A 12547-nucleotide genomic window follows, 5' to 3' on the forward strand; every position below is an offset into this window, starting at 1 on the left:
ATAGACTTGCTGGAGGCATACACTTAATTGGTGTAGAAATCCCGCTTTCTCCTTCCTGCGGGCGTTCGATAGATTTTAGAGAAAATAAATGCGCACCTATCCTGAAGCTGCTGCGCCCGCTCCACTTCCCGATCCGCAGGCCTCCTCTCCCTGCGCATCACAGCGCGTGCTCATCGGGACGTGTGCAGGCCTGGAGCTGGAGTCACATGTCTCTGGGCAGCCAATCAGGTGCAGTATGTTCTCATTCATCGTAATAGGAGTTTCGGAAGTCCCAAACGATTATTACTGTGAATGAGAAACCCTCCCAAACACACAAAACACGAATAAAACACAGAAAATAAACACTACATATGTAACATTCATTTAAATTAAAGTTATTAATGTCATAAAAAATATATATTTTCCCGATTTAAAAATTGTTTTTTAATTACGCCTTAAAATAAACTTATCGCAGTGGGAGGGTTTTTAACAATAAAGTATGTTTTCATAACTTTATTTTAGTCTGTTTTTGTGTGTTTTAAAGCACTTGGACCTGTAAAAGTAGCTATGCTTTTTCAAGCGCAAGAGTTTTGAGGACATTTGCCGGGCAAGATATGCGTAAATCCCGCAACCTTACCCAAGAAATGTCCTCGCTCCCAATCTGGCTACGATCTGCCGAGCTCCAGCTTGACAGATCGGAAAAGCCGGTTTTCAGCGCATGCGCATTGTGTGCTGAAAACCAGCTTTTCCGATGCCTTCCCGGGTCCGTAGAAACTTGGCCCGGGCCCGGGGACGTGGGAATTTCTTGCCAAGAATATCTTTGCCCCACTGCATGTCCATGGATACAGCGACCAAAGAAGAGGCCGGTATCCCCAGGATCCAGCCAGTGACCTTAATGGGGCCACGGTGGATTGCTGTAAAATGAATGCTGTATTACTGCTGTTAGGGAAGTGAATGTTCCAGTGCCGGATCCTGTGCAGATAATAGCACATAAGCTGAACATGGATTTGCATCGAAGCTCTTGTCGTCCATGTGTGGGACACTCCCGTGTGCAGGAGCATGTTGAACTACACAAGCCGGCCCTGGGAAACCAGGCATTGGAAAAAGCTCCCAGGGATTCCTCCTGTTCTCGTTGTATCCATATGGAAAATAACGTGATGGCTTGCTCTTGTAAACAAAGCACCTGCTTTACATCTCAGTGCACCACAGACTGACTGATGTTCCCACTGGAAAGGACACCTTCCAAAAAGGTTCACAGCTGCTGTGCCCTCAGCAGAAGGACCTCCTGGAAACATCGAAACATAGAAAATAGGAGCAGTAGTAGGCTATTCGGCCCATCGAGCCTGCACCGCCATTCAGTATGATCATGGCTGATCCTCTATCTCAACACCATATTCCCACTTTTTCCCCACAACCCTTGATGCCTTTTGTTTCTAGAAATCTATCTATCTCCCTCTTAAATATATTCAGTGACTTGGCCTCCACAGCCTTCTGTGGTAGAGAATTCCACAGGTTCACCACCCTCTGAGTGAAGACATTTCTCCTCATCTCGGTCCTAAATTTCCTCCATGTTGCACAACTGTCACTGCCTCCGTGGTGATTCAGCGTCTCTGACTATCAGGTCCAGACCATTTTGACGAGGTTGATATATTTGGTCGGCAGGGTAACACTGAGTAGGGAGTTTGTCTTGCAATAGTATTTCACTTCTCTGGAATCCACGGGGCTGAAATTCAGCCTCCTGAAAAGGCGCCTTACGGCAAGAAAGCGGCAGGCACGTGTCGGAGGGCAATGGCCGCCGATTTGGAGTGCAATGGCCGCCGCTAGCCAAATTCACCGGGGTGGTTTTTCCGCCGGTTCCCACTTCCACCCGCTGCTGTCGACCATCCTAAGTGTGTCATCAAAGGCCTCACTGCCGATCTCCCCTCAATCGATATTCAGCACAAAAAATCTTCGGACCGCCGAGCGGTGCCCCCCACAGCTTTTTCTGTGGGTGCACCTTGTTTTCAGTGTGTGGGACACGGCAGCACTGTGGCCATTCAAGGGGAGGGCGCACGACCGCAGCCGCCATTTTAGTTTGTATTGCCGGCCAACTTCCAGAGCGGCCGGGCGATTATGTCCCTGGGTTCGGCCGGGCCGCCGACAGGCAGCCTGGCATCCCCCCAACCCACCCCCCTCCCTCTTGGGTGCCGGACCACTGGCCCGGCCAAAACCCTCCCTGGTGTCCCCGTGGACCGAACTAACAGCTTGGCGGAGCTCGCAGCGGCTCTCCCCTTTAAGTGAAGGCGGGAGACGCGGTGACGCACACACGCGTGATGACATCATCACCACTCCGCAATACCCGCCCTCCTGTATGGCTCAGAGACATGGACCATGTACAGCAGACACCTCAAGACACTGGAGAAATACCACCAATGATGTCTCCGCAAGATCCTGCAAATATCCTGAGAGGACAGACGCACCAACGTTAGCGTCCTCGACCAGGCCAACAACCCCAGCATCGAAGCACTGACCACACTCGATCAGCTCCGTTGGGTGGGCCACATTGTTCACATGCCTGACACGAGACTCCCAAAGCAAGCGCTCTACTCGGAACTCCTTCACGGCAAACGAGGCAAAGGTGGGCAGCGGAAACGTTACAGGGGATCACCCTCAAAGCCTCCCTGCTAAAGTGCAACAGCCCCACTGACACCTGGGAGTCCCTGGCCAAAGACCAGTCCGCCCTAAGTGGAGGAAGTGCATCCGGGAGGGTGCTGAGCACCTCGAGTCTCGTCGCCGAGAGCGTGCAGAGACCAAGCGCAGGCAGCGGAAGGAGCGTGCGGCAAACCAGTCCCACCCTCCCCTTCCCTCAACCACTGTCTGTCCCACCTGTGACAGGGACTGTGGTTCTCGTATCGGACTGTTCAGCTACCGAAGGACTCATTTTTAAGAATGGAAGCAAGTCTCCCTCGATTGCGAGGGACTGCCGATGGTGATGATGAGGAATGACAGCGGTGGAGACTCCGCCCTGTCTCCACTTCCGCCCCTCTAGTGGTCGCTCTTCTGCTCATCGCCCCACTGCCGCCCCCATTATGACCCACTTCTGGTCCGCCGAGTAACAAATGACAAAGAGCTGTATTTGGCGAATGAGGCCACCTCATCAGCCGCGGCGGTGAAAACACTTCAGAATCGGGAGGCGCGACCCGTTTCGGGCGGATCTGAATTCAGGGCCCATTAGTTTATCCTTTTCTTCTCCTCTCCTCCTCTTAGTAGCACATGTGCAATCGGATTCTAAAGGGGTATCATCATCATCGTCATAGGCAGTCCCTCGAGTCGAGGGTGACTTGCTTCCACGCCACAAAGTTCACAGGTGCTTCAATGAAGGACCTAATATTCCGGATCCCGAACTACATCCTGAAGGGTAGAAGATGCCTGTGGGTGGATTTTTTTAACGTGGGGTGGCCGTTGCACACCAGCCACCACACGGGCTTGACAGAGCGAGGTCTTGGTCCAGTGGCAAGGGTTAACCAGGACGACTGGAGACCTGCTCTGCTGCACGGACCTAGTGCTCACACATATCACACAGTGTGGGCTGGGCCCATGCTGCCCCTGGGCCCTCAGCTCTTCTGGTCCCCAAACTCTCGCCTCTCCTTGGCCCCGGTCACGTCCCACTACAATCTCTCACTGCTCCTTCGCCCCGACCTCGCCTCTCCTGCTGTGCCTGTCCATGCACCAATCAGCGACCTGGATCATAGTGATGTCCAATCCAGTCACCCTCTTCGCTGCCGTTGCTGTACTGCTCCAGCACGTGCTGCTCCCTGGTAAAGGGGTATACTGATTGTGTAAAGGGTCATAGTAGGGGCAGCAAACTGTAACCCCAAAGACGGTCTATAATGACCTTGGCTTTTCACCTCACAGCTCAACTGTACAAAAGAATATTTTAAATGGCTGACAAAAATGTCCAAAAATTATTTCAGCCTCAAACTAAAAGTTGCTGTCTGCCTGATGAAAGAGTTTTATGTCGCAAGGTGCAGCGTGACAACTCAGAACAGCCACGTTAAAGAGTTGTGTGCCCTGCATTGCTGCAGGGAAATACCAGGAAAGATATCACTCGGCCCGTTCTGTCTCATTTATATTAATTGCCGGCTCTTGCTTGTTTTGGGCGGCAGCTCCGTGCAATTGTTCGTTTGCAGAATGTGCTCCTTGTGCAAATGGGGCGGAGACCTGGCAACAAGGTGTCTATCCTTTGTCCCTGTCCATTCCACTCCGCCCTGTGAACTGGCACCCATGGCCCATTACAGACAGGAAAATCAGGCCCGCTACCTCATTTACAGTACAACATTTCAAAAATATGTTTGTGAAATCTAATATTCTAATGATCCTAACTTTGCATAGAAACATACTATAGGATGAAAATCTCAGGGAGTTTTAATGAGAGTCTGATTGGAATTTAAAAATAATACTAATAAAGAATCTGTGTCACCCAGCAGACACTGTGGAGTATTGATTCATTTGATAAAGTCTAGGATTGGGAATATAGCCTCAGAGTGACTTTGAATGGGATTATTTTAAAACTGATGCACTCTGACTATTACCCGATATCATGTGAAGCTCACAGCGGGGACACATGCCATGAACTATGCCCATTGACCTCGATCATGCATCATCATCATAGGCAGCCCCTCGGAATCGAGGAAGACTTGCTTCCACTCTTAACATGAGTCCTTAGGTGGCTGAACAGTCCAATACAAGAACCACAGTCCCTGCCACAGGCGGGACAAACAGTAATTGAGGGAAGGGGTGGGTGGAACTGGTTTGCCGCACGCTCCTTCCGCTGCCTGCGCTTGGTTTCTGCATGCTCTCGGCGATGAAACTCGAGGTGCTCAGTACCCTCCCGGATGCTCTTCCACCACTTAGGGTGGTCTTTGGCCAGGGACCCCCATGTGTCAGTGGGGATGTTGCACTTTATCAGGGAGGTTTTGAGGGTGTCCCTGTAACGTTTCCTCTGCCCACCTTTGGCTTGTTTGCCGTGAAGGAGTTCCGAATAGAGCCCTTGCTTTGGCAGTCTCGTGTCAGGCATGCGAACAATGTGGTCTGCCCAGCGGAGCTGATCAAGTGTGCTCAGTGCTTCAATGCTGGGGATGTTGGCCTGGCTGAGGACGCTGATGTTGCTGCTTCTGTCCTCCCGGGAAATTTGTAGGATCTTGCGGAGACATCATTGGTGGTATCTCTGCAGTAACTTGAGGTGTCTTCTGTACATGGTCCATTTCTCTGAGCCATACAGGAGGGCAGGTATTACTGCAGCCTGTCGACCATGAGCAGTTTTGAGGGTCCGGTCTTCGAATACTCTTTTCCTCAGGCTGCTGAAGGCTGCACTGGTGCACTGGAGGCAGTGTTGGATCTGGTCATCAATGCCTCCGAGATAATGCAACATGTGGCTGGGATACTCTGACCGTGTCCTCTGATTGTTAGTATTCCATCTGACATTTGTTTGTAAGACACTGTGACACTGCCGTATAGCCACTGTACACACACCTGGAATATTGGCTGTGCCTTCTGACTGTTATCCATACCAGGGACGCAAGCGAGACTCCAGGATGGTATGTTGCCTCCCTGGTGCAAGGGTCAAGGATGTCTCGGAGCGGGTGCAGGACATTCTGAAATGGGAGGGAGAACAGCCAGTTGTTGTGGTGCACATTGGTACCAACGACATAGGTAAAAAAAGGGATGAGGTCCTATGAAAAGAATTTAAGGAGCTAGGAGCTAAATTAAAAAGTCGGACCTCAAAAGTAGTAATCTCGGGATTGCTACCAGTGCCACGTGCTAGTCAGAGTAGGAATCGCAGGATAGCGCAGATGAATACATGGCTTGAGCAGTGGTGCAGCAGGGAGGGATTCAAATTCTTGGGGCATTGGAACCGGTTCTGGGGGAGGTGGGACCAGTACAAACCGGACGGTCTGCACCTGGGCAGGTCCGGAACCAATGTCCTAGGGGGAGTGTTTGCTAGTGCTGTTGGGGAGGAGTTAAACTAATATTGCAGGGGGATGGGAACCTATACAGGGAGACAGAGGGAGACAAAAATGAGGCAAAAGCAAAAGACAGAAAGGAGATGAGGAAAAGTGAAGGGCAGAGAAACCCAAGGCAAAGAACAAAAAGGGCCACTGTACAGCAAAATTCTAAAAGGACAAAGGGTGTTAAAAAAGCAAGCCTGAAGGCTTTGTGTCTTAATGCAAGGAGTATCCGCAATAAGGTGGATGAATTAACTGTGCAAATAGATGTTAACAAATATGATGTGATTGGGATTACGGAGACGTGGCTCCAGGATGATCAGGGCTGGGAACTCAACATCCAGGGGTATTCAACATTCAGGAAGGATAGAATAAAAGGAAAAGGAGGTGGGGTAGCATTGCTGGTTAAAGAGGAGATTAATGCAATAGTTAGGAAAGACATTAGCTTGGATGATGTGGAATCTATATGGGTAGAGCTGCAGAACACTAAAGGGCAAAAATCGTTAGTGGGAGTTGTGTACAGACCTCCAAACAGTAGTAGTGATGTTGGGGAGGGCATCAAACAGGAAATTAGGAGTGCATGCAATAAAGGTGCAGCAGTTATAATGGGTGACTTTAATATGCACATAGATTGGGCTAGCCAAACTGGAAGCAATACGGTGGAGGAGGATTTCCTGGAATGCATAAGGGATGGTTTTCTAGACCAATATGTCGAGGAACCAACTAGGGGGGAGGCCATCTTAGACTGGGTGTTGTGTAATGAGAGAGGATTAATTAGCAATCTCATTGTGCGAGGCCCCTTGGGGAAGAGTGACCATAATATGGTGGAATTCTGCATTAGGATGGAGAATGAAACAGTTAATTCAGAGACCATGGTCCAGAACTTAAAGAAGGGTAACTTTGAAGGTATGAGGCATGAATTGGCTAAGATAGATTGGCTAATGATACTTAAGGGGTTGACTGTGGATGGGCAATGGCAGACATTTAGAGACCGCATGGATGAATTACAACAATTGTACATTCCTGTCTGGCGTAAAAATAAAAAAGGGAAGGTGGCTCAACTGTGGCTATCTCGGGAAATCAGGGATAGTATTAAAGCCAAGGAAATGGCATACAAATTGGCCAGAAATAGCAGCGAACCTGGGGACTGGGAGAAATTTAGAACTCAGCAGAGGAGGACAAAGGGTTTGATTAGGGCAGGGAAAATGGAGTACGAGAAGAAGCTTGCAGGGAACATTAAGGCGGATTGCAAAAGTTTCTATAGGTATGTAAAGAGAAAAAGGTTAGTAAAGACAAACGTAGGTCCCCTGCAGTCAGAATCAGGGGAAGTCATAACGGGGAACAAAGAAATGGCAGACCAATTGAACAAGTACTTTGGTTCAGTATTCACTAAGGAGGACACAAACAACCTTCCGGATATAAAAGTGGTCAGAGGGTCTATTAAGGAGGAGGAACTGAGGGAAATCTTTATTAGTCGGGAAATTGTGTTGGGGAAATTGATGGGATTGAAGACCGATAAATCTCCAGGGCCTGATGGACTGCATCCCAGAGTACTTAAGGAGGTGGCCTTGGAAATAGCGGATGCATTGACAGTCATTTTCCAACATTCCATTAACTCTGGATCAGTTCCTATCGAGTGGAGGGTAGCCAATGTAACCCCACTTTTTAAAAAAGGAGGGAGAGAGAAAGCAGGGAATTATAGACCGGTCAGCCTGACCTCAGTAGTGGGTAAAATGATGGAATCAATTATTAAGGATGTCATAGCAGCGCATTTGGAAAATGGTGACATGATAGGTCCAAGTCAGCATGGATTTGTGAAAGGGAGATCATGCTTGACAAATCTTCTGGAATTTTTTGAGGATGTTTCCAATAAAGTGGACAAAGGAGTACCAGTTGATGTGGTATATTTGGACTTTCAGAAGGCTTTCGACAAGGTCCCACACAGGAGATTAATGTGCAAAGTTAAAGCACATGGGATTGGGGGTAGTGTGCTGACGTGGATTGAGAACTGGTTGTCAGACAGGAAGCAAAGAGTAGGAGTAAATGGGTACTTTTCGGAATGGCAGGCAGTGACTAGTGGGGTACCGCAGGGTTCTGTGCTGGGGCCCCAGCTGTTTACATTGTACATTAATGATTTAGACGAGGGGATTAAATGTAGTATCTCCAAATTTGCGGATGACACTAAGTTGGGTGGCAGTGTGAGCTGCGAGGAGGATGCTATGAGGCTACAGAGTGACTTGGATAGGTTAGGTGAGTGGGCAAGTGCGTGGCAGATGAAGTATAATGTGGATAAATGTGAGGTTATCCATTTTGGTGGTAAAAACAGAGAGACAGACTATTATCTGAATGGTGACAGATTAGGAAAAGGGAAGGTGCAACGAGACCTGGGTGTCATGGTACATCAGTCATTGAAGGTTAGCATGCAGGTACAGCAGGCGGTTAAGAAAGCAAATGGCATGTTGGCCTTCATAGCGAGGGGATTTGAGTACAGGGGCAGGGAGGTGTTGCTACAGTTGTACAGGGCCTTGGTGAGGCCACACCTGGAGTATTGTGTACAGTTTTGGTCTCCTAACTTGAGGAAGGACATACTTGCTATTGAGGGAGTGCAGCGAAGATTCACCAGACTGATTCCCGGGATGGTGGGACTGACCTATCAAGAAAGACTGGATCAACTGGGCTTGTATTCACTGGAGTTCAGAAGAGTGAGAGGGGACCTCATAGAAACGTTTAAAATTCTGACGGGTTTGGACAGGTTGGATGCAGGAAGAATGTTCCCAATGTTGGGGAAGTCCAGAACCAGGGGTCACAGTCTAAGGAGAAGGGGTAAGCCATTTAGGACCGAGATAAGGAGAAACTTCTTCACCCAGAGAGTGGTGAATCTGTGGAATTCTCTACCACAGGAAGTAGTTGAGGCCAATTCACTAAATATATTCAAAAGGGAGTTAGATGAAGTCCTTACTACTCGGGGGATCAAAGGGTATGGCGTGAAAGCAGGAAGTGGGTACTGAAGTTTCATGTTCAGCCATGAACTCATTGAATGGCGGTGCAGGCTAGAAGGGCTGAATGGCCTACTCCTGCACCTATTTTCTATGTTTCTATGTTTCTATGTTGAGGGACTGGTCTTCAAACACTCCGCTCTGTGACATCCTTGACCCTGGCACCAGGGAGGCACAAAACCATTCGGGAGTCACGTCTATGGCCGCAGAAATGCCTGTCTGTTCCCCTAACTATCCAATCCCCTATCCCCTATTACTAGGGCTTTGTTGTTCTTTGTCCCTCCTCCCTGTGCAGCTGAGCCACCCATGGTGCCTTGGAATTGCCTCTGGCTGCGCTCCCCAGAGGCCCCATCGTCCTTGCCGATACTCAGAAATGAATATTGGTTTGAAAGCGAGATGGACTCCTGGGGAGACTCCTGCACTAACTGCTTAGCACACTTATTATCTCTGGTGATCACCCACTTGCCCTCCCCCTGCTCGCCTTTAAGCTGCGGGGTAACCACCTCCTGAAACATACTGCCCACGTAGTTCTCAGCCTCGTGGATGCACCTTATTGACCCCACCCGCTGCTGATATAAAACTGAGCTGAGGAGGAATTTCTTCTCAAAGGTTTGTAAATCTATGGAATTCTCTGCCCCAGAGAGCTGTGAAGGCTGGGCCATTCAATCTATTTAAGGTGTAGATAGATAGATTTTTGAATGATAAGGGAGGTAAGCACCAAACGCGGACTAAATTCGAGCCGACAACCTTTGAATGTTCCTATAGAATCAAATGATATAGATGTGTAAGGCACTACCCATTGTGCCATAGAGCCGGCACGGGCCCTCACAGTTCAGCGGTTTTAATGTAGGAAACATATACATATAACCCGTGAGTTTACATATCTTCCCGATTGTGCCCAATGTCTTGTCCCTGCATTGAATTCCAGTCTTTTCCTGGCAACTTTTTCTTCACATCACAGTTACTGGTTTATGAATGGAAATGACCCATTTCTCCTCTAAACAAGTCATACGAAAGAGCTGCTGTAAAACTCAGCTGCTATTGCAACATTTCGGCCAGAGGCACCTCAGGGCTTACATGGAACCGCTAAATGTAGATACATTTCAGGGACACACCAATTCTACCTTCTACTGCGCTAGAAATGTCACACTCATAGTCTAAAGCTGCTCCAGGTGAGTCTCAAACACATAACATCAGCAGCTCCGGACCCTGTCATATAAGGACCGTGCGCTAACTGATCCCACCACTGGAGCCGCTCGATGTGTGTTGTGACACATCAATGCTCCCATCATAAAGCTGCTTTTTCCTCCTGTTTTATAAACAAGCAGATGTAGAATAATCCAATTCAGTACAGGAGACCATTTCTCCCATCGTGCCAGTGTCGGCTCCTTGCAAGATGTTACAAATTACTCACTCGCCACTGAGTGTGCACTGTAGGCCTGTTGATGTTTGTAATTATTATTAGTTATATTTCCTGTAATTATAATACAGGAAAAATATATTCGCCTTGGATTGAGTGCAGTGTAGTTTCAGTAGAATGACACCCGGACTCCAACGTGAGGTTGCACAAATCAGGGTTTTATTCCATTGAAATTATAAGCGTATGGTGTGATTTGATCGAAGATTCCAAGATATTAAGGGAAAATGAAAGTGCAAGCAGTGAAACTTTTTTTCTGCGGGTTGCGGTGTCTCGGTCTAGTTGGCACGGTCTAAAAATTAGCGCCAAGAGTGAAATTCGGACCCCGTTCTACTCACAAAGGGTGATGGAAGTGTGAAATTCTCTTGTGCACCCAGCACTTAATGCTGGATCAATTGTTAATGTTCAGCCTGAGATTGATAGATTTGTGTTAATCAATGGTGGGATATGGAACAAAGGCGGCTAGATGGAGTTAGGTCACAGATCAGCCATGATCTCATTGAATGGCAGAACAGGCCTCGATGGGCTGAATGGTCGACTCCTGTTCTTATGTTCCTGTGTTCCTTTCCCTTCATTTGTGCAGTCGTACACATTTAGAGAATAGGCAGGTGTGAATGAATTACAGGGAAACATACAGAAATTACCTTCAGGTTTGCCACTGAGCCTCAAAAAAGCGCAAATTGCAGCATTCATTCACTGATTGAGAAGCAAGGCACAGACGGAGAATCCGCGATGAACACGGCCAGGGGGACATGCAATACCCTCAGAGATGAAAGTGAAGTTATCAGAGATTGCAGCTTCAAATCCCGCGGCTGAAGTTCGACACATTGTGTAACACATTTAGCTACATGCACCGGATCTGTTTTACAACCGATACTTATTAACGGAGAGTTCTCAATCCATCTGGTATCTCTTCATCCAAAGGTGGGAGCTCCTCTTCCAGTGAGGTTTACTGACAAAAGATGATCGTACAATTTCCACCTTTTCGAATGCTCATTCCGTGAAAGAACGAAGCCAAACAAAAGGAGGGAGTTACATGGAATTAACAATCAGAAATCTATGGCTCAGAGTCGAAAGCTCGATTTGACCTCCACACCCACAGCCTTTTGTGGGAGAGAGCTCTGTGAAAGGGAAATTTTCTTTGACAAATTTGTTCGAGTTTTTTGAAGATGTAACTTGCAAAATAGACCAGCATGGATTGAGGATTGGTCACCGGTCAGAAAACAGAGAGAAGGAGTAAATGCGTCGGTTTCAGTTTGGCAGTTTGTGCCCAGTGGGCTATCGCAAGGATCGGAGCTTGGGCCTCAGTTATTCAGGATATACAATCAATGATTTGGTTCATGCGACCAAATGTAATCTATCCACGTTTGTTTAAGATACAAAACTAGGTATTCGCTCGATTTTAGAATATGAGAGGCGACCTCATTGATTTTTTTTGCAAGATTCTTACAGGTCCTGAAATGGTTGGTGCAGGTAGGATGTTTCCTCTGGCTGGGAAATTTGGAACAGCGATCACAGTCTCGGATTAAAGGGCCGGACATTTAGCACTGAGATGAGGAGAAATGTCTTCATTGAGATGGTTGAGGATCCCAGGAATTCTCTACACCAGAGGGCAGTGGAGGCTCAGTCGTTGAGCAGATTCAAGGTGGAGATCGATAGATTTTTTGATATTAAGTGAATCAAAGAACATAGGGATAGTGCGAGCAGGTGGAATTGAAGTAGAGGATCAGCCAATGTCTTGTGGAATGGTGGAGGAAGCGCCATGGAACAACAGGCGTATACCTGTTCCTATTTCTTATGTTCTTATATTCCAGATCTCCATTACTCTCCTATCAAAATGTGCTCCCCGATTTCGCTCTTAAATGGCCTACCTCTAATGTTAAGACCATGTCCCCTTGTTCATGATCCCCCCAGCCGAGCAACTAGTTTCTCTGTATCTACGCTATCGAATCATTTCTACGTTTTAAACACCTTTATCAAATCATCCCTCAATTTGCTTCTTAATACATAACTAATTATCGAGAAGTGAAACATTATTTGTAGAAAGGATTGTGAGTCTGTGGAGTGCACATGTCCAGAGAATCAGATTTAATACCAGGATTAAATCTAAAGAATTAGGACAATGCAATAGAACAGTGTAGCGATTTGGATAAAAATACGCAGAATGACAG

Source organism: Pristiophorus japonicus, chromosome 27 (genome assembly GCF_044704955.1).
Source record: "Pristiophorus japonicus isolate sPriJap1 chromosome 27, sPriJap1.hap1, whole genome shotgun sequence".
NCBI lineage: Eukaryota > Metazoa > Chordata > Chondrichthyes > Pristiophoridae > Pristiophorus > Pristiophorus japonicus.